Raw genomic sequence first — 25,444 nt, 5'->3', positions numbered from 1 at the left:
TATTCTTGTCTTGTCTTACTTCAGTCGTTATTTACAAAAGATTAGATAAATTGTATTGATTGAATAAAGGTGAGAAAATCTCTTGAAAACTCATGATTACTGTTCCTTTCAGTTAAGTTACTTTGTTTTATTTTAAATTTAATTGAGTATCCATTCTCATGACTTCACAAACAAATCACATACATAAAATAATATCATAGAGTCAGTGTATATGAACCATATTCTATTATTCAACGGAAATATTTGAAGTGAGATTGTTATTGTTATTATTAATTTGTGAAATTTTCACTAATAAGGCCATCCGTTTTGTTTTGATAAACTTATTTGTTATAAACTTATACAGTGACTATTATTTAGTTTATTGAGCTTTAACAGTGAGTGAATGTGTTATAAAAATACAATCAAGTTGAATAATACTGATACTATTGAACACTACATAGAATGTCATTTATAATGAATTGTAAAACAACTTACAACATCTCACACGAAAATGGTTTACAAGCCTCGAAATCTAACAGTATGAGAAAACATTAAAATCTTCTTTTTAGTGCACAACACACTACAGATCGACATTTTTCCATTTATCACCAGTTCATATTCATCCACTAAAATTTCAAAAGAGAATTCTTGGCAAAATAAAATTATTATATTTCTCAATATGAAAATATTTCTGGTATGTTTTAGTGAGTGAAGAATATTTTACACCTTGTTTTACACTTTTTTGCATAGGTCATCTAAGAGTGCATAAAAACATCTACATAGATTACAATATTTCTAATGTGATGAATTTGATAACATTTTTCATAGTAATCATAAGTATAGGCATTATGAAGTACATCGCTTTCAGGCTATGTATTTAAAAGAATGATTCACTCAATTTTGAACAAAGAACATTGAGGACAACTTTGTGCCATTTGGTTATCACACATTGATAACAATCTGACACGTCATAGGTGAAAAGAAATGGATGTTAATTTGAAGTGTGGGATTTGATTTGATGTGGTTTGTGTTGTCCTGTTGTTGAAGTTGAGTATTAATGTGGATTGATCTCTTTCACCACATGTTCATTCTGAGCATATTTTGATGGATCTGATGGATATGCTTTGTTGATAATTCTTTCAATCTTGAACTTACTATAAATGGTGGTGTTTTATCTAAGGTACATACGAAAGTGGACTTTAGACTCAGGTTTTCCTATAATTTTTCTTTCACAGAACAGGTCTTGAAACAGACCTTCATATCTCAAGGTTTTCCGAGTGACATAAATCGTATCAGCAAATCAAGTATTTTAATGTGCATAGTACGTATTCAACCAGTTCTAGAACACTGCACGCCTATTCTTAGTAGTGCTCGAATATAGGATTAATGAATTCCGGGATCCGTTCACAGGTTATTGACACTTCACATAAATGAAAGTGATTGTACCTCTGCTCGTAATTCCAGATGTAATATACTCGACCTCGATCCTTCATGAAAGACGAGATTCAAACTACATATCGTCTCGAGCTTCAAAACATCTAATAAACTACCTTTTGCATCCAATCAAACAATTCAGTATGTCGAAACGCCTGGGTACAAAATCGTCAAACTCTTAGTTATTGGTGAATCATTCGCATTCAGAGAATGAAACTCGGCTTGATTCAATTAAGACACTGAACTACTTATTAATGAAGTGACCTATATTAAGTTATGAAACGTCACAAGTTCAGTTTACCACTCTATAGGACATTACAAATACATTACCTTATAGTTCAATTTTAAGCGAAATAAAATCAAAGTACATTAAGCATCATGCATCACTGACGCTATGGTAGAAAATGTGAACCATGAAAAAATAAAACATTGATTGTTTAGTTCTGACAAATGTACCGCGATCACACAATGGTGTTCATTTTGATCAGTAACTTCCAATGAATCAGTTCAGTAACTTCCAAGATGCTTCAAATTCATCCAGTGTTGCCTCCAGCAGACATATGCTAACATGACACAACTGTCGTATATTCCGAATCGACTATTTTCAAGTTTATCATCCTCAGTATAGGAATATTAGGTGAAAATATTAGTGTACCATGTATAATTAAACCACTCTCATTACAAAACCGAAATGCGTATGGCTGACTACTGGTTAGTTTAGCAAATGCCAGCCAGCTAACTAATTTTGTAAGCTCTTATTATTGACGAAATTAGACCATTTTAATCGTTAATTAATGTACATCCTTCACATAAATTCAAACTGTTGAATATTCAACTATTGACCGAAACTGGAATGATTTGCCAGAATACATTAAGAATAAGTTAGAGAAGATAGTGATAATGAAATTTTTTTCACATTTAAAATACTTTAGAACAAAATTACTTAGTAAGTGTATCTAATTTATTTACAATGGATGCGTGTACTAAACAAATATCTTAGTTTCAATATAGTAGAGATGGAAGAGTTTGTTTATTATTTTGTTCTTATGGTGAATTAGTTTAAACACTTGGCAAAAAAGAAATAATATTGAGACATCAATGGGTTCATTTATAGATTAAATATAAAATACTTTGCTGACTAAACTCTAAGAATACTAATACGGAAACTGAATAATAGAATGATTATTATGAGTAGGATTCAGTTTCGAGTCAAGACAAACGACAGATTAGCAAACATGTTGCAGTTAGGTGGTGGTGAGGCCGTAATTGTATTCGTTTGAAATGAAGAACAAAATATGTTCTAATATGAATAACGGTTTGAGTTATCACACTGTTGATAATCAAGCCTCAATTTCGATGCCGGTACATCTAGCCGACATATGGTAGATAGGATGAAACGCTCACGTTATATTCCACCACTAGTCACAATCTACCTATTCTGAACAACAGAATTGTTTGTTTGTTTGTTCATAAACACTATATGAATAACAATGTGCTTGTTTGTGATCATAGTTATCATATGAGATGGACTAATTATACAACCTTACTAACAAACTGAGTTAGCCGTTTTAGCATTACAAGCCACAGCAATGGAATCAAGTTATCGTAACAACGAAAGCATCACACTTTATTTGACTAGTCAACTGAAAGTATGTTGGAATGTGTCAACACTGAAAAGTTTTCGTTAGAATACAATGGAATGTAGTAATCGATTGGGTGTGTTAAAGTTTCAGGAGTGTGAGGATATGAATAGGGTTCGTTTATCATCGGTCGACGAATTGCAAGCATGTTGCAGTTAGGTGGTGGTAAGGCCGTAATTGTATTCGTTTGAAATGAGGAACAAAATATGTGAACGAGGTGCTATGTGGTTAATTGATAAGCATCTACACAATAGACAAGAGGTTCAGCACACGAATTCTAATGAGAATTATCTACACAGAAAAATACAACACACCTTCCACAAATATTGAACTTTGTCGAATTAAGACTAATCTGGTTTATGTGATTATCTCATGAATAATGGGTTTGATTCATGCTAACAGTTGAATATGTTCCAAATGTTTCTATGATGAATTAGTCGTCTCAGTTATTGATATCTATTTAGGAGGTCAAATACTCCTACAATTCAAAAACGTACCTATTGATGCATTATTGATCATTTGTTCCTCCAATGAATTTCATTTTGCTCACATAAACCGTTGACGTACAAATGGATACGTTGCAACAAATAACATGGATTTTCCACTATTGATTTATCTAACACATGTGAGAAGATATTATAGAACATTGTGCTATTTCGATGAGCTGAATTACATACGTTCATGCGTTTCCGATTTGCGTGAGGAAATCGAATGTCTGTAATTGGCAGTTCTAACGAAACTAGAAATGATTAAATGAATTGAAATATGAAACTCAACAATCTCTCTCAATTATCAAGATAATCCTTCTTCTTTTGTCTTCACAACATAAACCTGAATTGCGAACATTTGTTTGGGAATTTAGTAGTAATGGTTTTCAGAGATAAATTAAATCAAAGTGAGCTGTACAACGGTCCTAGTGTGGTATGAGTTGCACATTGAGTTGTTATGACCATCAGTACCTATGATCTGATTCACCTCGACACAAAACCATTTTTACATCATACTTGATAAGATTACAATGGGATTGTGAACATGTTTGTAGTCCTGGTAAATACGCGACCACCATATTCATGTAGGCCTGAAACATTCACATCTCCTTCGGTCAGAGACACATTTCACCAATCAATCTTGATGTGTAAGGCGACCGAAACCAGTGATTGGATGAAAGACATCAGCATTTAGGAATTCATTTGTCATTATTATAGGTTTTCAGAAATACTTCCCTCATGAGTCACCATGTGAAGCATGTAGACTAAAGTAATTTTGAATGCTATTTTGACGAACGTTTCATGGAATGAAAAGTGTTGTTTCATCTCACTTTCCCTTACTATACTTAGATTATAAGGACGAAATGTTTAGAGTATTAGTGGAAGGTGAGCTTCGATTGCTTAACAAATCAAAGTAATTCACACATACTTTCTTGTCTGTCGCGTTATTCATGTTTTGAAACGAATATTCGATACCGTTTTTGTTTTGTAAGTATGAAGTGTACAGTTGGTTTACGAAAACCGAAATCTTGAACTGTTCACCTCCAATTCAAAAACGTGAGAACTAGACTAGTCGACCATTCTCTTTCTTACATGATCTTAATGCATACGTATAGAGAGGATAGGCAATAAGTATTTTGGTGAATATATTGATCTACAATCAGACATAATGTGCGGCTGAATTGACTGGGATAATAAGGGAAGAATGCATATGTAGGCATCTCCTTCATCTTTGGGAACAATTCGAAAGGCATCGTTGCCTGATGGTATGTCTGCTAGCAATTGATAATATGATACACGGTCTAATGGATCATAAGAAGCACACATTTTGAATGTGATCTATTCACGTAATCGAGAAACTATACCAACTTAATCTATCTTCAGTGGTTAAATAAACATACTTCAGTTCATAACCTGAAAGTTATTCTATTAGATACATATATATATGAATATACCTCTAATGTCTGTGATAGCTTCATATAGTGAAACGATAAGTAGTTCAAATTATCTGAAATATTTGGGCGTTGAATCTATGGTGACTTATATTCAGTGATTTTTGTAACGACAAAATAAAAACGGCAATTTTTCTCTAATTTGTCACACTTGATATGTAATCACATTTTTATTCAATATCTATTGTTTTTCTGTATCACTTGCTAAAAAATCGATTATAATTGTTTGGGTACTTATATACGAATATTCTACCGCGTCGGTTGAAATACTATCTACGCCGTCTTCTGCTTTATGGTCCACGGCCTTTTATTGAAGACTATAATAGTGTTATAGCGTCATTTTAGGCCTTCCCACACTACGTGAGATTTTTGACACCGATTATTATTAAATAATACTATTGGAACCAATCTTTCTAATTACGCCGTTGGTGCCATCTCATGCAGAGGAATCTTCGTTAATCATGTGAACTCATTTTTGGTTTTCATCTCAGAGTGTGGCTTACAAGAAACCTTCATTTCATAACAACCGTTATTACCTTGTTAATTAATATACCATTTGTATTCTAACTGTAATTTGATAACTTTTGCTTTCGCTCAAAGACAGACACCTAGGATTTTATAGTTAACTAATTTGGTTTATTATTATTAACCATGCGTATTGATATATATTGAGTAAGCACTTTTGCTAGGATCCACCACAAACTCAATAGGTTGGTAAGTGCTAGATAATTGCATTGAAGTTCCACAATCACAGAATATGTGCATTGTATACATCACCTCTGAAGGTGTGTCAATGAAGATCCAACCTATCAATACATAATTGTCATTGAAATATTCTCCACGTTATGATTTAATGACTCACACTCATGATCCTCTTCTACAGTGACTGTGCACTAAATACGACTCGAAAATTACCTAATATTACATATCAACTATCTGTTTCGATAATTGTTTCCTACTAGATATATTCACTAGCAACGAGAAACGATAATGATATTACCCATCCTGAAACACACCTATATGACGAGATATAAAGAGAAAACACTCTCGGTCTTCTGCACGAATAACTGTTTATTTCAATTGTTTACTAATAATGAAGATGTTTCATTTTCGATTTTGAAACACTACCACAGATAAAATTACCACACACAAGAGCACACACTGACAATAATATGATAGTGGATCAACCAGTACAAAATACAATGTGGAAACACAATCTCAGTAATACTAATATTTATTCTGTTCTGTTTTGTGGTCTTCATTCAAACTGTATATTATTCTGTGTTGGTTCTTATGAAGATGAATTCGGGAATTGATGAGTACTAGAGAAAATCGTGTTTTTGAAGATGATTGAGTTGAGTTGTGTGCAGAATGATCAGATGTGTATTACAATGTTTGTTTCAGTTTCTGGTGATATTTCTCTTGAATTTTCGGTTTCTTCCAACTTAACCGGATTTGAATAGAAGAATTGCAACATTGCCCATATAAAAGTAGATGAAATGTTTGGTTTCATGCGTCACATAACTGTAAACAATGAAGGAAATAACACACCAGTTAACAATACATTAACAAATTTTCTAAAAGCGAAGTAACATAATTCCTTATACACTGTTACAATCTCCACATTATAACTTCAAATGATTTCGCTCTTGGCATAGACAGTGAGTGAATAACATGTAATACATATTAATAATGAACAAATATTTATGTCGAGTTACAAAATATTACTAACCTTCCGAAATTTCTCCCAACAATACAATGCCATGTAGGATTGTATTTCCTGTCAAATTCTTTCTTAATGAATGCTGCTATATCTTTTTCCACACTATATTTCTCTAAAGCTTGTGCAGCACAATCAACAGCCTCTTGTTGCATATCATCTGACATATCGGCATTTTTCACTACTGCTTTATGTTCAGACATCATTATTCTCTAAAAGATTTCTAATATGTATGCGAATGAATTGAGTAGCCGTTTACTACCTTGTATTAATTTCTAATTCCAAAACAGACACTATTTATATCAACAAGAGTGTCATACTTTTGACCTTATTATAAATGCAATGAAGTAAGAAAATGAGAGTTTAGTAGCTTGGCTTCAGATATAAAATATGTGTGTAGGTATATATATAAGTAGTGGCACAGATTCTAATTGGCTCATGCATAATCTTGACGTGCATGTCTTATCACTCTGTTTTAAATCACCGTCATTACAACTACAACAATATCAATGATGAGAATAATGGTAATGAAAGAAAGTTACTAATCTGTATCCAATACCCTTTCCTTATTAAAATAGTAGCGTATACTTTTCTGACTATTTTAGCAATGTTGTTTGAAGTGACTCAACATAATACGTAGTAATTGTTCACGCTTAATGGTGAATTTCGTTCAAATTAAATAAATCTAGACAAACTATTTTATTAAGTAGTGATAATAACTAACTGAGAGAGGTTCTTGCGAGAGAGTGTGACTGGTGGAGTTTAATCACAACGGGAGTATTGTAATAGTCATTTGTGTACTTCAACATTCCATCAAATACTTCATTTTTATGTTTCACTAATCCTATTACTCAACGACACTTTTGCATTCTCAATAGTTATTCAACCTCTGTTTAATTGAGAACTATAAACACCTTCCTCATCTATCTATCTATCAATCTATCTATCTATCTATATATCTATTTATGTATCTGTCGGTTGTGAAATTAATAATTATAATGATAGTATCATTTAAAAATTCGTACACATTATAGTATGTGGTAAGAACGACACTGTCAGAACGATTTTAGTAAGAAATTCATGTGGACTGATAAAAATTGGTACAGAGTGGAAATCCATCGAACCGTTCACTGGAAGCCAAAACATTTGTCATTATATCAAAACTAAAGCTTTTGCAAAACCGTTTAACACATGAGTTGTACTATAAAATAACTTTGCACTAAGGTGCATCGCTTTCGAGTAATAGTAATTGCATTTTGTATGCAGTTGTGTGTATCTATCTATCCATGCATCCATCCATTTTAATACATCATAAATTGAAGAAAGTCACTAGAATGATTTTTAGTAAGTTGAAGAATGACAATGGAGATTAATAGTCGGTAACAGTGAGAATACTCAGTTTCGATGTTATTCGTGGTTGCGTAACGTATGCCATAAGAATAGAAGTGATCTATGTTTGATTTTCGCTTTATAGTTTGAATTTTAGTGAATTTTGTAATCCAAGTAAATGCTTTTCTATAAAAGTAGAACTAAACTACTTGATTTATTATTCAGTAGATGAATTTTAAAGGTTGATTTACCAACGCCACAAAATAATATTTTAATCGATGAAATTGGTTGTTCTGAGCCATCATTTGCATAAACGTTTAGTTAGATTTGACAATCATAGTTAAACGATATCCTCGTATCTCTTATTCTAAATATAAAGTGAGCAAGGATAATAGTTAGAGGTGATTCGTGATTGTGGTGGTATATAATTTATGTTGACGTATTGATTTAATGTGTAAATCGTGATATTCTGTTTATGTTGGTGAGTATCACACTTTCAGTAAATCCATGCAATGTACAAAGCTATGATATCACAGTGTTAACTCCACATATTCCACCTAGATTTTCTCTTAGTTTGTATATGCCAGTATGACGTATCTGGAATCATGAAGGCATGAACAATTCACATGAGATTTAAATTTGAGTATCCCAGTTTCAGATACATAAACACTGATCTACTCAGAACAACGTGGTTGGTGATATTTAAATCAATATGCACTGATTGAATGATATTTCAAATTAATACATGATGGGTAGAGAAATTACTCGAAAGTGAATGATTAATTTGAATGAGTAAATATGTTGACCATATGATTTTCTTTAAAACTCACGAAATCTACAACACTATATTCGTCTAGATTTTCGACTAATTAATCTAATACGTAACTCAAATTCTGCAATATTTATTACACAATAGACTACAATTCTTGCAGGTCACTTATATCTCGCTGAGAATTCTACAAATCAAAATGGGTAAATTCGAACGATTATTCATAAAATGTGTTCGTATATTTCAGAATAACTGTAATCACTACATACTAAGCCTAACTCCCTTGATATTTTCAGACTACTCTGCTTTACATCACAATAGAACACCTTGGTACCAGGGTAATAATAAACAATCATTTGTTACGATTGTACAAAGTGTAATCGCCTATAAACATGACTAGTCATAAAATGCAATAGAAGAATTGACTGATTTAAAGCTTGTCGTTCAACTGAAAGTTCACTTCAGCATGTAGTAGGCGTTAATGTTGGCCATGACGATTTATGATGATAAATGGCATTGAGATATACGAAATTCTTCTCGGTTGACGATTAGTTTATCATTTCTTCTTCTTCTATTTGTTATTCACCTATCCAGAAAAGTATAAATATCCCCAGATTCGTAACATCATTTCTTATTTCCACTTTATATACCTGCATGACAAATAAACTCATTCATAGATAAGTATGTCTGAATTCGGATTATGTAAATCCTCGAATTTACTCGAGAAGTTGTGAAGCAGTCCACGAAGATGAGCACAAGTTTGGTCAATGTTTATACTGTGGCAAATCTAACTCACGTAACTCATGTGTATTTCGAAATGTTAAATGCTTTAATGTGTTAAAATTGGACACATAAAAGTAGTTTGTAATACTACTATTCATTTCGCTACATGTAATGATAAACTTTGTAATTCCGATCCTATTAGGTTGAGTGCTTTAAATGAATCATACTCAGCTCAGATTCATGATATTATTTTACAAATATGTGGAAGGTATGTCGAGTGCACCAAATCCTGGTCAAATCTCTGATGCTATTTTATCAAATGTTGTTTGTCCTAATGATTCATTTATTTCCAGTGAAATTTTAATTAAATGTGAGGAACAAGTTCAAAATGAGTTAAAATTTGATTACGGTCCTTATGGTGTCGCATCAGATGTTATTTGTCCCCACGATGCATTTATCTCTAGTGTTATTCCTAATGAACGTGACAAATATGTTCCGAATGAGTGGAATTCCAGTTAAATTTCTGAAGTCATTGTATCAGATGTTGGATAATATCATAATTTATGTGTGCCAGTCGTATGTATTTGATCAACAAGGCGGACCATATTCACTTGAATCATTGATGCCTAGAGCTGAAACCATAGATTTTCCAACATTCTGCACCACTGTCTCTGTAGCTGGTCAATGGTCATTTCATGATAATATGCAACTTCTGTAGTCTCTAAACATCTCGCATTCGAACGGAGAATCCTTACTTCTAATACCTTTGATGGAGTCTCTTTCGTTACGGAATTTCATGAGTACCAGTAGATCTAAACTACTTGATTTATTATTCAGTAGATGAATTTAAAAGGTTGATTTACCAACGCCACAAAATAATATTTTAATCGATGAAATTGGTTGTTCTGAGCCATCATTTGCATAAACGTTTAGTTAGATTTGACAATCATAGTTAAACGATATCCTCGTATCTCTTATTCTAAATATAAAGTGAGCAAGGATAATAGTTAGAGGTGATTCGTGATTGTGGTGGTATATAATTTATGTTGACGTATTGATTTAATGTGTAAATCGTGATATTCTGTTTATGTTGGAAGGTATCACTTTTTGAATAAATCCGAAAGGTGCACAGATTTATGATAACACAGTCTTACCTTCAATTATTATAATCTCCTTTTATACAGAGATCATGGATATGGATATATCTATGATTCATTTTGGATATAATGGAAAGGTTAGGATACCATATATACTAATTCGTACAACATATAATCCCCTGTAATTCTGCAATACTCAAGATCTTCAGGTGTATGAATTAACGTTATATATTGATATCACATAATGATCATTCTATGTTTCACATTTCCAACGTCAAACAACTTCACGTCTATCAAGACTGCTATATAGTATGATCGGGTCTGAGCAGCTCATTGGTTCAGTAGAACTCTGACAACCATCTCAATATAAGTCATTAGAGAAGATATATTTACTTAACATTTGTACTATTTGTTAACACTAATGTTTATCAACAATGTTCAAGTATACTGAGATGAAATGATGTGGATCGTGCTTTTCAGTAATATATAATACAAAGATTACATGATCAACACAGTTCCAATTAATTAAGATAAAGTGCTAGAATTTAGTAATATTCCTGAAGAAGTTCAGGTTACATACCCTAATTAATCTTCCTTTAAGAAGATTGGAAATAGGAATTATATCTTGAGGCTTGAAGACTCGATGAATAACACGATAGCATAAATACAAAAGACATTAGTCACTCAATAGCGATCAATCAACTAAAAATATATCAGTTGTACAGAACCTCAGTTCCATCTGATTAACACAGTAATAACATCTCAAAATATGAAGACGAGTGTCACGGCATCAAACTCATCACGATCAATCCATTCCCTCAGTATTACAGGTTCGTTTTGCTAGAGAGTCCCATTCGGCACCAAATCTAGGTTCAGTGTTTATTGTCAACCAACTCAAATCACCAAACATCTCAATACTAATAAAGTGCTAGCAACTACGTTTGAGTTTGCATGCATTTGTACGGACAAACCATTGACAGAGATTGAGGTTTTCTTTTTTAATCTGTACCTCATTGGTAAGAATCAGTGAATATTGGAAGACGTGTTGCTTCCGGTTAGTTTTTGAAGAGTTATTATTCATATTTAAATTGCATAATAGTAAAATAGCTGGACGGTTGTATTTTATATTTCTCTTATTTTAAAATTCCAGTAGACTCATAAACACTGATGTTATAAATTTTACTAATCGTGAGTGATTGCTAATTAAATATCGACCGGTTGCTTCGATTTTCATCACTTTTGCCTCGGATGTGGATGAATTGAAATTTCATATTCGTGATATATTGTGCTTCAATCGCTACAGTTTCATAAACTAGTGATTCAATGTATATTACTCTATAATCAGTGACAGAACGAAATACTGTGACTACAATTCTGCTAATCAATTAATTCAATTTTCACACTTCGTCAACATCCAACAGTATTGATGTTGACTGCTGACGTGATGTAAATTGTTTACGATGATTGGTGTAGCTATTATTTACTCTCAATGATCCAACATCAAACATCATATAACTATATCGATACACCTAGGTTACTGACTATCTTCCACATCAATGATTGAGTGATCAAGACCACAGAAGAAGATTGTAACAAGAAAGTGATCTGGTATTTATCGACCAATCTGTGTACTTGATCAGATTCTGTTTGATAATCAATCACAGCGTCGTGTTCGCATATTTCCGTGGTGACTTGGCCTCGAGATAATTCCTTTGATTTATCGTATCGATCAATCTGGTAAGCGTTATTAGATAAATCGCGACAATCTATGAATTAAGAAGGCAACACGAAGCACCGACTACTGTCTATTATTGAACAGCGCAGATAACAACGCTACAAACGCACTAAGCGAATTTCAGCAGAAAGGCTAATACGCGTGAGCGAATACAGAGTTGAATGGAATCGAATCAATTAATTAATAAGGTTCAAGCACATACATATATATATGGGAAACCGAATGATCATTCGAGCAATAACTAAGCGACTAACATTTAAGCTAGAGAGAGAGAGAGAGATGTGTGTGTAGGCTGTCACATATGAACAAGTACACATGCTAATAAAGACATGATAGTAGTTATAATAATAATTATAATACAGTAAATTGTTACTGCTCGAATAACACTACCTGTTAAATAAGTTAACGAAAGGGCTTGACAAAATTAACCGTAAACAAACTTAATTATAAGAAAGATGCTATAATCACTCCCCCTGGAAACTAAGACGTATAAAGGAAGTGTGTGTTTGAGAAATGAATGTTAAACTGAATAAAATAACTACAATGGTAGAAAATACTGACTTGTACAAAATTAAGACAAAGCTTCTTCGTATGTTAACCTTTGTGATGTTTATCTGTGTTCGCGCACATCTCTGAGGCCGGATAAAATAATGATAAAGGATCAAATGGATGTGGTATCGGCTTTTATAAAATTATACATATAGGTGCAAAGGTACACGAAATATGTCGAATTTTATGATGCATTATGTAAACTTCATAATGCCAGCGTACACAACGAGGAGGAAGAAAAATAATTTGTATTCAAAACAGTGAAAAAAATTGCCAGTTCAAAATTGTGGCGGTTATCTAACTCGTTGTTACTGGAGGCTCTTAAACTAAGAAATTATGTTTCACAAAAATGAGGATTAATTAAACATATAAGCCTTGTTCCTAATATTTTTTCTATTGTTTTCAAGTTTGAAGCAGCTGAGAAGAATCCACGAAATAATCGGATTCATGTTATTCTGCTACGGACGTTGTTCTTTCTTCATAGAAATATAGAACATGGTTACAAACATTTGTCAGACACTTGTAAGTCATAAGAAAATTTCCATTTGTTTATAATTAGCTGAGTAAGATCTTTTGATGAGGTCGGGACCAAAGATCAAACTGAAAAATTAAGTGGTTCGAAAAATAATACGGTTTCATCATGGAACACTAATTTACTACTTGTTACCCGGTGTAATATCCTGATAAAATTGAATTCAGCACTTTCCAATCCACTGTTAGCATATATAGTAATGGATATCAAAACATCAGCGAGGAGTGAATTGTCTCCTTATTTCTTTTCATCGCCACTCTGCCCGGGAAAAGACTTATAGACATTTTGAATCGAGAAATAATGTCAGGTGATTTTCAACCAATCATCTTCGTACTTGCCAAACAGATAATTCCTGTTTGATTGACTAACGTGTTTCAGCTGCATTATCTGTCTTGACCAATGAAATTTCTGCAAAGATAATCAATTATAGACGACAAAATACTGTCACTGTTACTGCGATGATATGTTGTTCAGATTGAAAGTTGAACTAAGGTAGTATATTTTAGAATATTGAGGATTTATTAAACACAATAAGCGTTCTAATGAAAATGCAGTAAATTAGAAACATTAATGGATTATTCTAATTACTGGATATCCTAAAACATTTTTGCAACAAAATTTAATTGAAAGTAAGTCTGTTGTAAGTATTTCGTATAATACGTTTGCTTTGTTTCCTATGCATTTTTGCCAATAAAGTCTTCTGTGATTTTCATACTTTTATTTAATACTTTGGGGACAATGCACCTAGATGTTTCTTGCACATCGTCTCACACTTTAGATTTATAAGTGACCTATTTCATCAGTCAATGCCGTCTTTCAAATCATAGTTATGTCAAATGTATCAGTTTTATTTCAGCTAATTAAACGCGTGAAACATTGGTCTTCAATGAATAAATTAGTGCTTGAGGTAATTTTATTCTGGATATATAAACACACTTTGGACGAAATGACTCCGGGATTATAAACATGATAATAAGTTTCTTACGTGTGAAGTATGAATCTCATAAGCTTAATATTGTTTGGTTTCTGTGATCCACGTAACTGAGACGGGTTGGGAATGTGTTGGAGTGGAAACATTTTACTGACTGATTCTGTCATGATGGAGAGTTATTAGTGGCCCGGTATAGATCGGATGAATTATTGTTATTAAAATATACATGTCGTCTATATTCGTATATAAATATTGACTTAATTCGCATTAATGAATAACGGGATTAAATAAGCGAAATACGAGAATGGGTTTTGAATATGTATTTTTCATGCACTCAGTGATTTGAATAGGCGATCGAGGGGGATGAAACAAAGAGGGAAGAACGGGGCACATTGAAGAAGGCTTGTGAGCCAACTTGATTTATTCAAACGTTAATCGATATTCAAAGTCACACAAAAATAAGTTACAGACATGTGATGATTAAGATAAGAAATGCACCTACTTATTTTCTTACACCTGTTACCCCCGATGGAGCATAGACCGCCGACCAGCATTCTCCAACTAACTCTGTCCTGGACCTTCCTTTCTAGTTTTATCCAATTGGTGGTCATTCTTCTCATTTCTGTCTTCATTTCTTCGGTCTTCCTCTTCTCCTTTGGCCTTGAGGATTTCAAGTGAGGGCTTGTCTTGTGACATAGTTGGGTGCTTTCATCAACGTATGTCCTATCCATTTTCAGCGCTTCTTCTTGATTTCTTCTTCCACTAGGATCTAATATTTTCTTCCACAATAAGTTGTTGCACATAGTGTCTGGCCAACGGATCCTAAGTATTTTGTGTAGACAACTGTTAATAAACACTTGTATCATCCGGATGATGGCTCTCGTAGTTTTCCAGGTTTCCACTCCATATGGTAGGACTGTCTTGACATTTGTATTGAAAATTCCGACCTTGGTGTTGGTTGACAGTTGCTTAGAGTTCGAGATGTTCCTCAGTTGTAAATATGCTGCTCTTGCTTTTCTGATCCGCGCCTCCACATCTGCATCAGATCCACCCTGTTCATCAATGATGCTGCCCAAATATGTAAAGGTTTTTACATCTTTCAAATCTTCTCCGCCAAATGTGATTCGATTGTTGCATGCTGTGTTGTATCGGAGAATCTTGCTTTCCCCTTTGTGTATGTCGAGACCTACTGCTGCTGAGGCTGCTGCTATACTGGTCGTTTTCACCTGCATTTGTTGTTGCATGTGTGATAGAAGAACCAGATCATCTGCGAAGTCTAGGTCGTCCAGCTGCACCCTAGCTGTCCACTGTATCTCCTGCTTTCCCCCAGATGTTGATGTCTTCATAATCTAGTCGATCACCAGGAGAAAGGGAAAGGGTGAGAGTAAGCAACTTGGCATGACACCGGTCTTCACTTCGAACGAATCTGTGAGCTGTCCTCCATACACGGTTTTGCAGTTTATCCCATCATAAGAATTTGGTATGATGTTGACTATCTTCTCATTCGTGCCGTAGTGTCGAAGAAGCCTCCATAGTGTTGTCCTGTTCACACTATCAAATGCTTTTTCGCAGTCAATGAAGCTGATATAGAGTGATGAATTCCATTCAATTGATTGTTCCACAATGATCCGTAGTGTTGCTGCTTCGATGTCGGGTGGGTTCAGTTGAGCTGTTGGATTCAAGAGTTCCTTAAAGTGCTCTAACGACCTGTTTCGCTGTTCTTCAATGTTGGTCATCACTTTGATTTCCTTGCTTTTCACTGGTCGTTCTAGTTTGCAATAATTCCCAGCGAGTTTTTTTGTTGTACCATACAATTGTCTCATGTTTCTTTCTCTTGCAGCCTTTCTAGTCGTTTGTCGGTTCTGATACTCCTCTTCCCTTGCTTGTCTACTTCTGTGTACTCAGCTTGTGCCTTGGCTTTCTCTGCTTTTGTTCGGCTAGTATTGATTACTGCCTTCTTGTTCCTCCTTTCTTGAGTCTTGTCCACTGTATCAACAGTGACCCATTCTTTGTGATGGTGCCTCTTGTGGTTCAGAACCTAATGACATGTACTTGCCTCCTTCGTCCCCTTCCAGCTGTTCTCAATGGTAGTTCCCTCTCCATTGAGTACATCGAGAAAAGCCTGGAACCTATTGCTGAGAGCTATCTTGAATTCACGGAGTCTGTCAGCATCCCGAAGAAAGACCGTATTAAACGCTTGTGATGTCCGCCCCATTGTCCAGTGTTTTCTGAGTTTTTCATCTTGGAGACCAGATGCTATATCAGCTCCTCTCTCGGTTCTTACATACTCCATCGTCCTCCTGAACTTTGTGTTGATGCGGATATGGTCGATTTGGTCCTGTGTAGTATGATCCGGTGAAGTTCATGTGGCTTTGTGTATGCGTTTATGTTGGAGTATAGTGCCACCTATGACCAGTTTATTAGACACATAGGTTTGCAAATCTCTCACCATTTTCGTTCCTTTCTCCTAGTCCATGTATCTCCATGATGTCTTCATATCCGGTGTTGTCCATTCCAACCTTGTCATTTGGGTCTCCCATCAGAATGGTCAAGTGCTTTGTTGGGCGTTTCTCAACGATTGATTGCAGCCTATCGTAGAATTGATCTTTAACGTCCTCAATGTAGTCTTTGGTAGGAGCATAGCATTGGATAACCTTCGTTGAAATGCCCTCTTTATGTGTTATGAAAGAGGTTTTGATGATCCTGTGTCCATGAGTTTCCCATCCAATAATTGCTTTTTGTACTTGTTTGGATAGCATCAGTACAACTCCTTGCGTATGTGGGGCATTTTTTTCTTCATGGCCTGAGTATAACATCAGATCTCCTGAGGTTAGTCTTTGTTGTTCAACCTGCGTCCAATACGTTTCAGTGATTCCAAACACTTACAGGTTGAATCTTTTCATTTCTGCCACATCTTAGATGACTCTCCCGATCTACTACATTGTAGAAACATCCCATGTACCTAAATTAATGCTTGCTGTCATTGTCAGAAGGGGCATCAGCCTCGTGACTTTCGAAGGAACTCGGCTTTCATCATGAGACATCATAACTCTTCTGAATGAAAACCTTCGAACTCTCAGGGCAGAGTTTGAATGGTTAGAATTATTTTTTCTGGTTAGCTTATTTTAGCGAGTTAGTTTTCTGCGGAATGGGATCGCTAACCTAATGCCCAACCCTCCTCACTTATCCGGGTTTGGGACCGGCAGTAACCCCAGAGAAACTCCAGGCGGAGTTACACATACATACTCTTACATGGAAACAGTCAAGGTTAATAGGCGAATAATTAACAAAGTCAAAACGTGACTCAAGGAAGATGAATAAATTGGCCTGTCCAGAAGTTAGAATAAGTTATGTGGGCTTAATACAGTGAACGACACTACAGTTATACAGAGAATTAATAACAATAAGAAAGCACTTGGTAAATTCAGGTATTTTAGTGTTTGGTTAGATTAAACTTCGATCTCACTCATTCTTGTGGCATTTACATAGCTTGACATTATGTGGTTTATTCTGAGTTCTCCTGAAGGCGTGAAGAATTTTCATCTTTAATTACTAGGTTTGTCTATTGCAAATAACAACGTGGAAGTCTTGTTTTCTAGTCTGAATTGAAAGGCGGTAAATTACCTTGGAGAATCGTTGAGATGACTTGATATACTCAAAAATCACGTTGATATGAAAACGGTTTGTAGTCATTTTATATAAATGTTATTTAAAATAGACCATACTTGTGAAAATAGTTTGTATATATATATATATATATATATATATATATATATATATATATATATATATATATATATAACACCTGTTACTCGTTGTGGAGCAGCATAGGACGCCCATCAGCATTCTCCATCTAATTTGAGATGGCGGAAAAAATTTGTAGCTCAAGTGGATGGTTGTGAGAACAAAACTCCATCAAAATTCTCCATCGAACTCTGTCCTGAGAAATCTTTTCCAGTTGTATCCGGTTGCTACCCATTCTTTTGATGTCAGCTTCCGATTCTCAACGTAGTATTTTCTTTGACCTTCCTCTTTTCTGTTTCTCTTAAGGGTTCCAAGGTAGCGCTCGCTTCATGATACAGTTTGATGATTTCCGTAACGTACGTCCTATCCACTTCCAGCGTCTTTTGCTAATTTCCTCTTCAGATGGAAGTTGGCTTTTCTTTCCCCCAGCAGGCTGTTGCTGATAGAATCCGGCCAACGGAAATTAAGTATTCTGAAAGAAAATTGTTTATAAGTACTTGTAATATTTTGATGATGCTTTTGATAGTTCTCCAAGTTTCAGCTCTATACAGTAGAGCTATCTTGACGGTCGTATTGAAGATTCTGATTTTATGTTGACTTGTAAACAGTTATTTTAAGTTCTATATGTTTTTCAATTGTAGGAGTTCTGCCTTTGCTTTGCAAACAAACGAAGCTCGCTGTTCAGTCATTTCAGATCGATAATTCTAAGAGTTTTAGCGTTTCAATTTTGCGCGTCTAACGTTTTCTCTAAAGTAATGCACTATTGTGATTGTGACCCTGGGAGTGATCAATAGTCAACACTGTTTGTATGTCTTATACTGGAACAATGTGATTAATCGGTAAATCAACCTTCCAAAACCTTATTTCGTGTATCGTCGTAATGGAAGCTGTTGATTAAGTACACTTAGAAAAAAAAGTAGTTTCCAAAAGATTCATTACTCAAATGAAGGTCTGGAGTAGTACACACGTTATACTTCCGCAGAATAACACATATCTTAAGAACAATGATGAGGGACTGAAAATTATTCGTGCAGAGAATATGAACATTGTTGGATTTTGTCTCAAAACAAATATATAATAATATCTAGTCTAGAAAAGAATTAAAAAACTATGAAATAACATCAATAAAATATACAGACATTTTACGTTTAGGTTGTCTATATGATTCATCTATTATACGTGAATTTCTATGAACTAGCACTTATTATTGCTTAACTACGCTACACTACACTACACTACACTACACTATGTACATATGAAATATTTCAGTGTCGAATTTCAATAACAAATAAGATCGCTCAACAATATTAACGTTTTTCTAAACGATATGTCGATATTAGTCAGTATATATTTGTATTATGAATTTGTATACCTTAATGATAATCACCGTGTATAGTACTAAACCGTATTTATCATATCCCTCATCGTAATCAGGACAGATGAACAGATACGACAGTTTTGTTTCGTTCCTTCTCTCTGTTTCATTTTTATACATCATAAATCACAAAACAAATACATTAAAGTGGATTTTATGTTATTTGAACCAAGTGTTTGCACGTATATAATGTGCATTCCATCAATATGTTCACAACTATGACACCTGTCATCACACTATAGATTTGTATTATTTATTTATTACGTTTATTTATTCAATCTGTTCCACCGTTATCACGGACTCATAAACTACCTTAATTACTATATATTAGAGTTAACGCCTGATGATGACGATCGAACTGGAAACAATATTGTTCGCTTATATATATGATTAAAATTGGTAACGGACACAAGTTTATTGAAAAAAATTATTTGTAAATCTCCTTTTATGTTACATTAGGAACAGAATTGTTACTCTCAAAAGAAACTTATGTTGTTCGTAATAAGATTGTTTGTTTAATAGTGAGAACATTTGTATCAAACAATCAACAGTTTTAATGATCCGTATTCACGTGACTTAATTCCACCTTTTTTTCGTAATCTGACAAGTTTCGTAATAAGCCTTAATTGTTCGCTAGTTTAAATGTTACTTAAATTAACATACGTTTAATCTTTAGTTAATAAATGTCATATGAAATGTACAATTTGTGATACGTCAAGCAAAATAATAAAAGCTTAATGGTGGTTTCGAACCAGAAGGTTTAAAATTAGGTCACTTGTATTTGTGATTAATGATAATGGATAACTGAATAACTGAAAATCAATCCTTGTTTACAATTAAATGATATGGTTGTGAGCGAAAATGAATGCACAGATACCAGTTTGTATGATATGTTACTCATGAATAAACATCTTGAAGGCCGATAGATTAATCTGGGGTCAGTGGTTATTGATATTACTCGTCGCCAGAAACTCAACCTTCTTGGTTCATTTTAAACTGCGTTTCATGGGGAAATGTTTTGCTTTGCGTCGAAATAACTCATTCTCACTGCACTGATGTTAAAAGAGGTGAAGTTAAGTGAAACAAATCTTTGACGGAATTCAAGTTATTTATGACTGATTGCCACAATTCCATATAATCACATCAAATATCGCCTACAAGAATTATTGAAGTTTTTGCTTTCAGTTTTTCAAACTTTTAAAACAACATCAGTTCACGTCTAAGTACACCTCTAATGGGCTCAATCATTCCGGAACCCCTTTCCTCTCAACTCAGTGTTCCACCTTATGTTCATAGAGCAGAGGTTCTTTTGCGTCCAATTTTAGACATGCCAAACTCACCACACCATCCGACAGCAAAATGGTTGGCGAAATTGTCAGAACCATTATTCTAAGACTTGATTAAGCACAGCGTTAAAGACGTATTTGAATTCTGGATACAAACCATGTTGTCACTAGACATAACATCTTTGTTTTCTGGCATACAGAAAATTATCGATTGCATATGTGGACAACTTCCGGGAAAGAAACTAGAGAAACCGATCTCTTTGAATATCGTACATAGACAATCGGAAACATTGAAATATTCGTACTTTTTTGTGATGTTTGTGGTAGTTCTCCAAGTTTCATCTCCATAAAGAAGAACTGTCTTGGCGTTTGTATTGAATATTCTGACTTTGATGCTGGTTGACATTTGTTTCAAGTGCCATGAATGTTCTTCATTTGTAGAAGTACTGCCTTTGCTTTGCCAATCCTTTCGTTTACGTCTGTATCGGATCCTCCCTGTTCATCGAAGTTGCTGTTCAGGTACGTGAGGTTTTCCACCCACTCCAGAGTTTCTCCATCAACTGTGATTGGGTTGGTGTTTTTCGTGTTGTATTTGAGGATCTTATTTTTCCTTGTGCATTTTGAGGCCTACTGATGCAGAGGCTGTCGCTACACTGCCTTTACCTGCATTTGTGGATGTGTTTGGAACAAAAAAGTTAAATCATTTGCAAAGTCTAAATCATCTAGTTGTATGCAGCTTGTCCATTGTATTCCGTGCTTTCTCTCAAATGTGGAGATCTTCATAATCCAGTCGACCACCAGAAGAAAGAGGAAGGGGAATAGTAGACATCCTTGTCTGACTCCGGTCCTTACTTGGAATGCATTTGTCAGATTTCCTCCATGCACTACATTGCAGTGTAGTCCATCGAATGAATTCCGTATGATGTTGACGGTCTTTTCAGCTACCCACACCATAGTGCTGAAGAAGGTTCTCTTATTCATATTATTCTGTTTTCCCACTCTTGACTTGTTTGATCGCTATCCTGATTTCGTCGATTAATAGAGGAGTGACGTCAATAGGAATGTCTCAATGTGTGCTGTATTGATATCTTGTGTGTTCAGTGGAACCGGTCTATTCAAGAATTCTTCAGATTGTCCTAACTATATGTTCTTCTGTTCTTGAATCTCAGTGATTGGCTTGCCTTCTTTGTCCTTGACTGGCCTCCCTGGTTTGCTGTATTTCCCTACTCGCCTCTTCGTTATGTCATAATGTTGTCTTATATTTTATTGTCTTGCAGCTTTTTCTGCTGACGCTTCTGGGTCTTCTACGTATTTCTGCTTGTCGTCTGTAGCTCTTCTCTTCACTCTCGTTTGCTTCTGCGTATAAGGCCTGTGTCTTGACTTTGACTGCTCTTGTTCAGCTGTTGTTAATTGCTGCCTCATTGTTCTTTTTTTTTAATCTTGCTCAAGGATTTGATAAGGATGTATTCCTTATGATGATGCTTTTGCGACCCAGAACCTCCTGATACGATGACGTGAATGCTTCTCCACGGTGGCGTCTTCTTTCAGTAGATCTAGTAATGCTTGGAAGCTGTTGTCAGGAGTTATCTTGGATTCATTGCATTTGTTATTATATCCAACGGAGGCTGTACTTAATATCTGTATTGATAGTTGTCCAGTTCTTTAGCGCTTCCCAAGCTTCATCTTCATCTTGGCAACCACCAGGTGGTGATCTGAATCCGTCAGCTTCCCTCTCTTGGTTCTCACATCTTCCATTGTCCTTCTGGATTTTTTACTGATGCAAATATGATGGGTGAGGTTCTCTGTAGTGGGATCCGGTGAGATCCATGTAGCTTGTGTATGCGTTTGTGGGTTAATGTCGTGCCGCTTAAAACCATTTCGTCGAATGAACATAAGTTTCCAAATTTCTCACCATTCTCCTTCCTTTTTGCCAGTCACTTCATGTCGTCTCATGATATCTTCATAGGCGGTGTTGTCCATTCTAATTTTGGCGTTTAGATCTCCTATCAGTATGTCAGGTTGTTTCCTGATCACTTCTTCGCGATCGACTACAGCCATCCATAAAACTGATCTTTATCGTCATCATTGCTATTATTGGTGGATGCATAAAATTGGATAAAATTCATTGTGATTACATCCTTCTTTGTTTTGAAGGATCTATGAATGATCCTCGATTCATTAGAATCTCGTCATACAAGTGCTTTACGCGTTTCTTTGAACAGCATCAGAGCAACTCCTTGCGTGTGCAGAGCATTTACTTTTTCGTGATCAGAGTACAGCAACGTCTTTCCTGAATCTTTCCTTTCCTGTCCACTTTGGCTTCAATGTGTTTCACTGATCCTTGTTACCGCCAAGTTGCATCACTTCATTTCTGCAGCAGTTTTTAATTTGAAACAATAATCGGTTTTATTTCTACTATTATCAAATGTACCGAAGCGTTTTTTAATTGACATTCAGTTCCATGTCTATATAGTAATAATATGCGAAAAATTATTATGAATTTGTCAGTCGTATGTAAACACTGAATATTGATGTACACCTATATAATAGAATTATACCATATAGGCATAGTTAATATTATTCGATCAATTTTATACACTTCATGTACAAATCGACATGATAAATTTCAAATGATATTTGCATGAGAATGAAATGTTTTATGCTTTAGATAGATTTAAAAAGAATTTCTATTCATAAATGATCATAATTAGACAAAAGATTTAAAATTTGATAGTATAAAAAAACATTAGCTTTGATTAGATTTCAGCCTGGGCACCACTGAATATAAAGGATAACTGAGCGACTTTTGTCTCGAGATAAGACTTTTCAGTGATGCAAGAACATGGATTCACTTGGGAGTCGGACTCAGAATCTGTATTTCCTGTAACAAGCGTGTTAAATATAAAACACTCAGTTGGATACCCTTGTCCATATCTTCAAATTCAGTGATTTAGAGAAATAAAGTGATAATCATCCGTCATAGATGACTGTCTTATCTCCGATATGGCTGTACTCCACTGATCATGACTTCATATCAGGACTTTAGCAGGTCATCTTGGCGATTGTCATGGACATTGATTGTTGGAAATAAATAAACACCGGGAGGAGACATCGAGCCCTTAATAAAGTAGATTTTAAATAGAAGTCTACAAATCTCTTTACATTGAATTTCAGTGACAATAATATTCTCTGTTTCTGTACTCTAATTAAGTATGATTATTCGAACGTGTTCTCTCAAGAATAAATAATCAAGAAAACCAGTTACAAATTCTTAAGAGCGAAAGATAATATCTATTCACTTCTTAGAGCTAGTAGACCGGAATCACAATGCATCGTTTATCATCAACTATGAACAGAGTAATGTCTGTAAAGAAAATCAGTCTAATAATTTGAGTAAGTAAAACATACGGTCTTCATTTTGCTTTTATTCCATACAGCATCAGGATATGATGGTGATGAATTTAGAAAAATCTACATTACCATAATGCATAATCTCTATTAATTTGAATTGTTCGATATTATTAGGTGAGAGTTCGTTTGGTACATTTATGACTTGTGTATTTTCTCTTTTCGTGAATTAGTTATCCGTGTATTAGTTAATGGTTTAAATCAAGTTCAATACATGTTTGTCCACAATAAAACAACATCACTTTACAATAAAAATTAAAATTTATTCATACCGGCTCAATATGAAAATAATTTTCTTTGTTTCTATGAAAACGTGTTATCAAAATTCTGTTCTGGATAATCAATTATATTATGGACGAGATCTTGACAAATATGTAAAACGTTTAATCAACATTGTACAATGTGGTATTAGTTTAGTAAACAAGTGCGATATTTTCGTGGTATATGAGAGATTGAAAGTAGTTACAAGGAACAGAATTACAAATGAGTTATTACTGACGATTGAAAGAAACTGGTCAGTTCCGTTTTAATCTAGGTATTTCAACATTTTCATTTCATATCAAGATTTTCTAAGTAGTGAATGGTGTCATGTACACATCCAGTTGATGAGCACCTAGCGAGACATGTGTTTTAAGATTCAGTTAGGGAGTGAACATGGACACAGGGACATAGGCACATCAAACTGACAAGTCCCGAATAGGAGGAAACACCCATCATATATTCATACATAGATCAAAATCCCGAACTTCCCTCCAATTATGTTACTTGACCAGTAACAATTTCTTTGTATTATTATTATTATTGTAACTATCATTATTATAACTATTATCATGTCTTTATTAGCATGTGTACTTGTTCATATGTGACAGCCTACACACACATCTCTCTCTCTCTCTCTCTCTCTCTAGCTTAAATGTTAGTCGCTTAGTTATTGCTCGAATGATCATTCGGTTTCCCATATATATATGTATGTGCTTGAACCTTATTAATTAATTGATTCGATTCCATTCAACTCTGTATTCGCTCACGCGTATTAGCCTTTCTGCTGAAATTCGCTTAGTGCGTTTGTAGCGTTGTTATCTGCGCTGTTCAATAATAGACAGTAGTCGGTGCTTCGTGTTGCCTTCTTAATTCATAGATTGTCGCGATTTATCTAATAACGCTTACCAGATTGATCGATACGATAAATCAAAGGAATTATCTCGAGGCCAAGTCACCACGGAAATATGCGAACACGACGCAATTTTCGACTAT

The 25,444-nt window shown here is 34.6% G+C and overlaps 1 protein-coding gene across 1 annotated transcript in view; it reads left to right on the top strand.

Moving 5' to 3' along the window:
• Positions 1 to 11,609: 11,609 nt before the first annotated feature.
• Positions 11,610 to 25,444, top strand: part of MS3_00002238 (uncharacterized protein) — a 165,928-nt gene continuing 152,093 nt past the window's right edge. Inside the window, exon 1 of the mRNA XM_051209811.1 lies at positions 11,610 to 14,075. The gene's annotated coding sequence lies outside the window, so the exon portion shown is untranslated. The remainder of the gene's footprint in view (positions 14,076 to 25,444) is intronic.

Source organism: Schistosoma haematobium, chromosome 1 (genome assembly GCF_000699445.3).
Source record: "Schistosoma haematobium chromosome 1, whole genome shotgun sequence".
NCBI classification, from domain to species: domain Eukaryota; kingdom Metazoa; phylum Platyhelminthes; class Trematoda; order Strigeidida; family Schistosomatidae; genus Schistosoma; species Schistosoma haematobium.
This window is presented reverse-complemented; position numbering and strand designations above follow the sequence as displayed.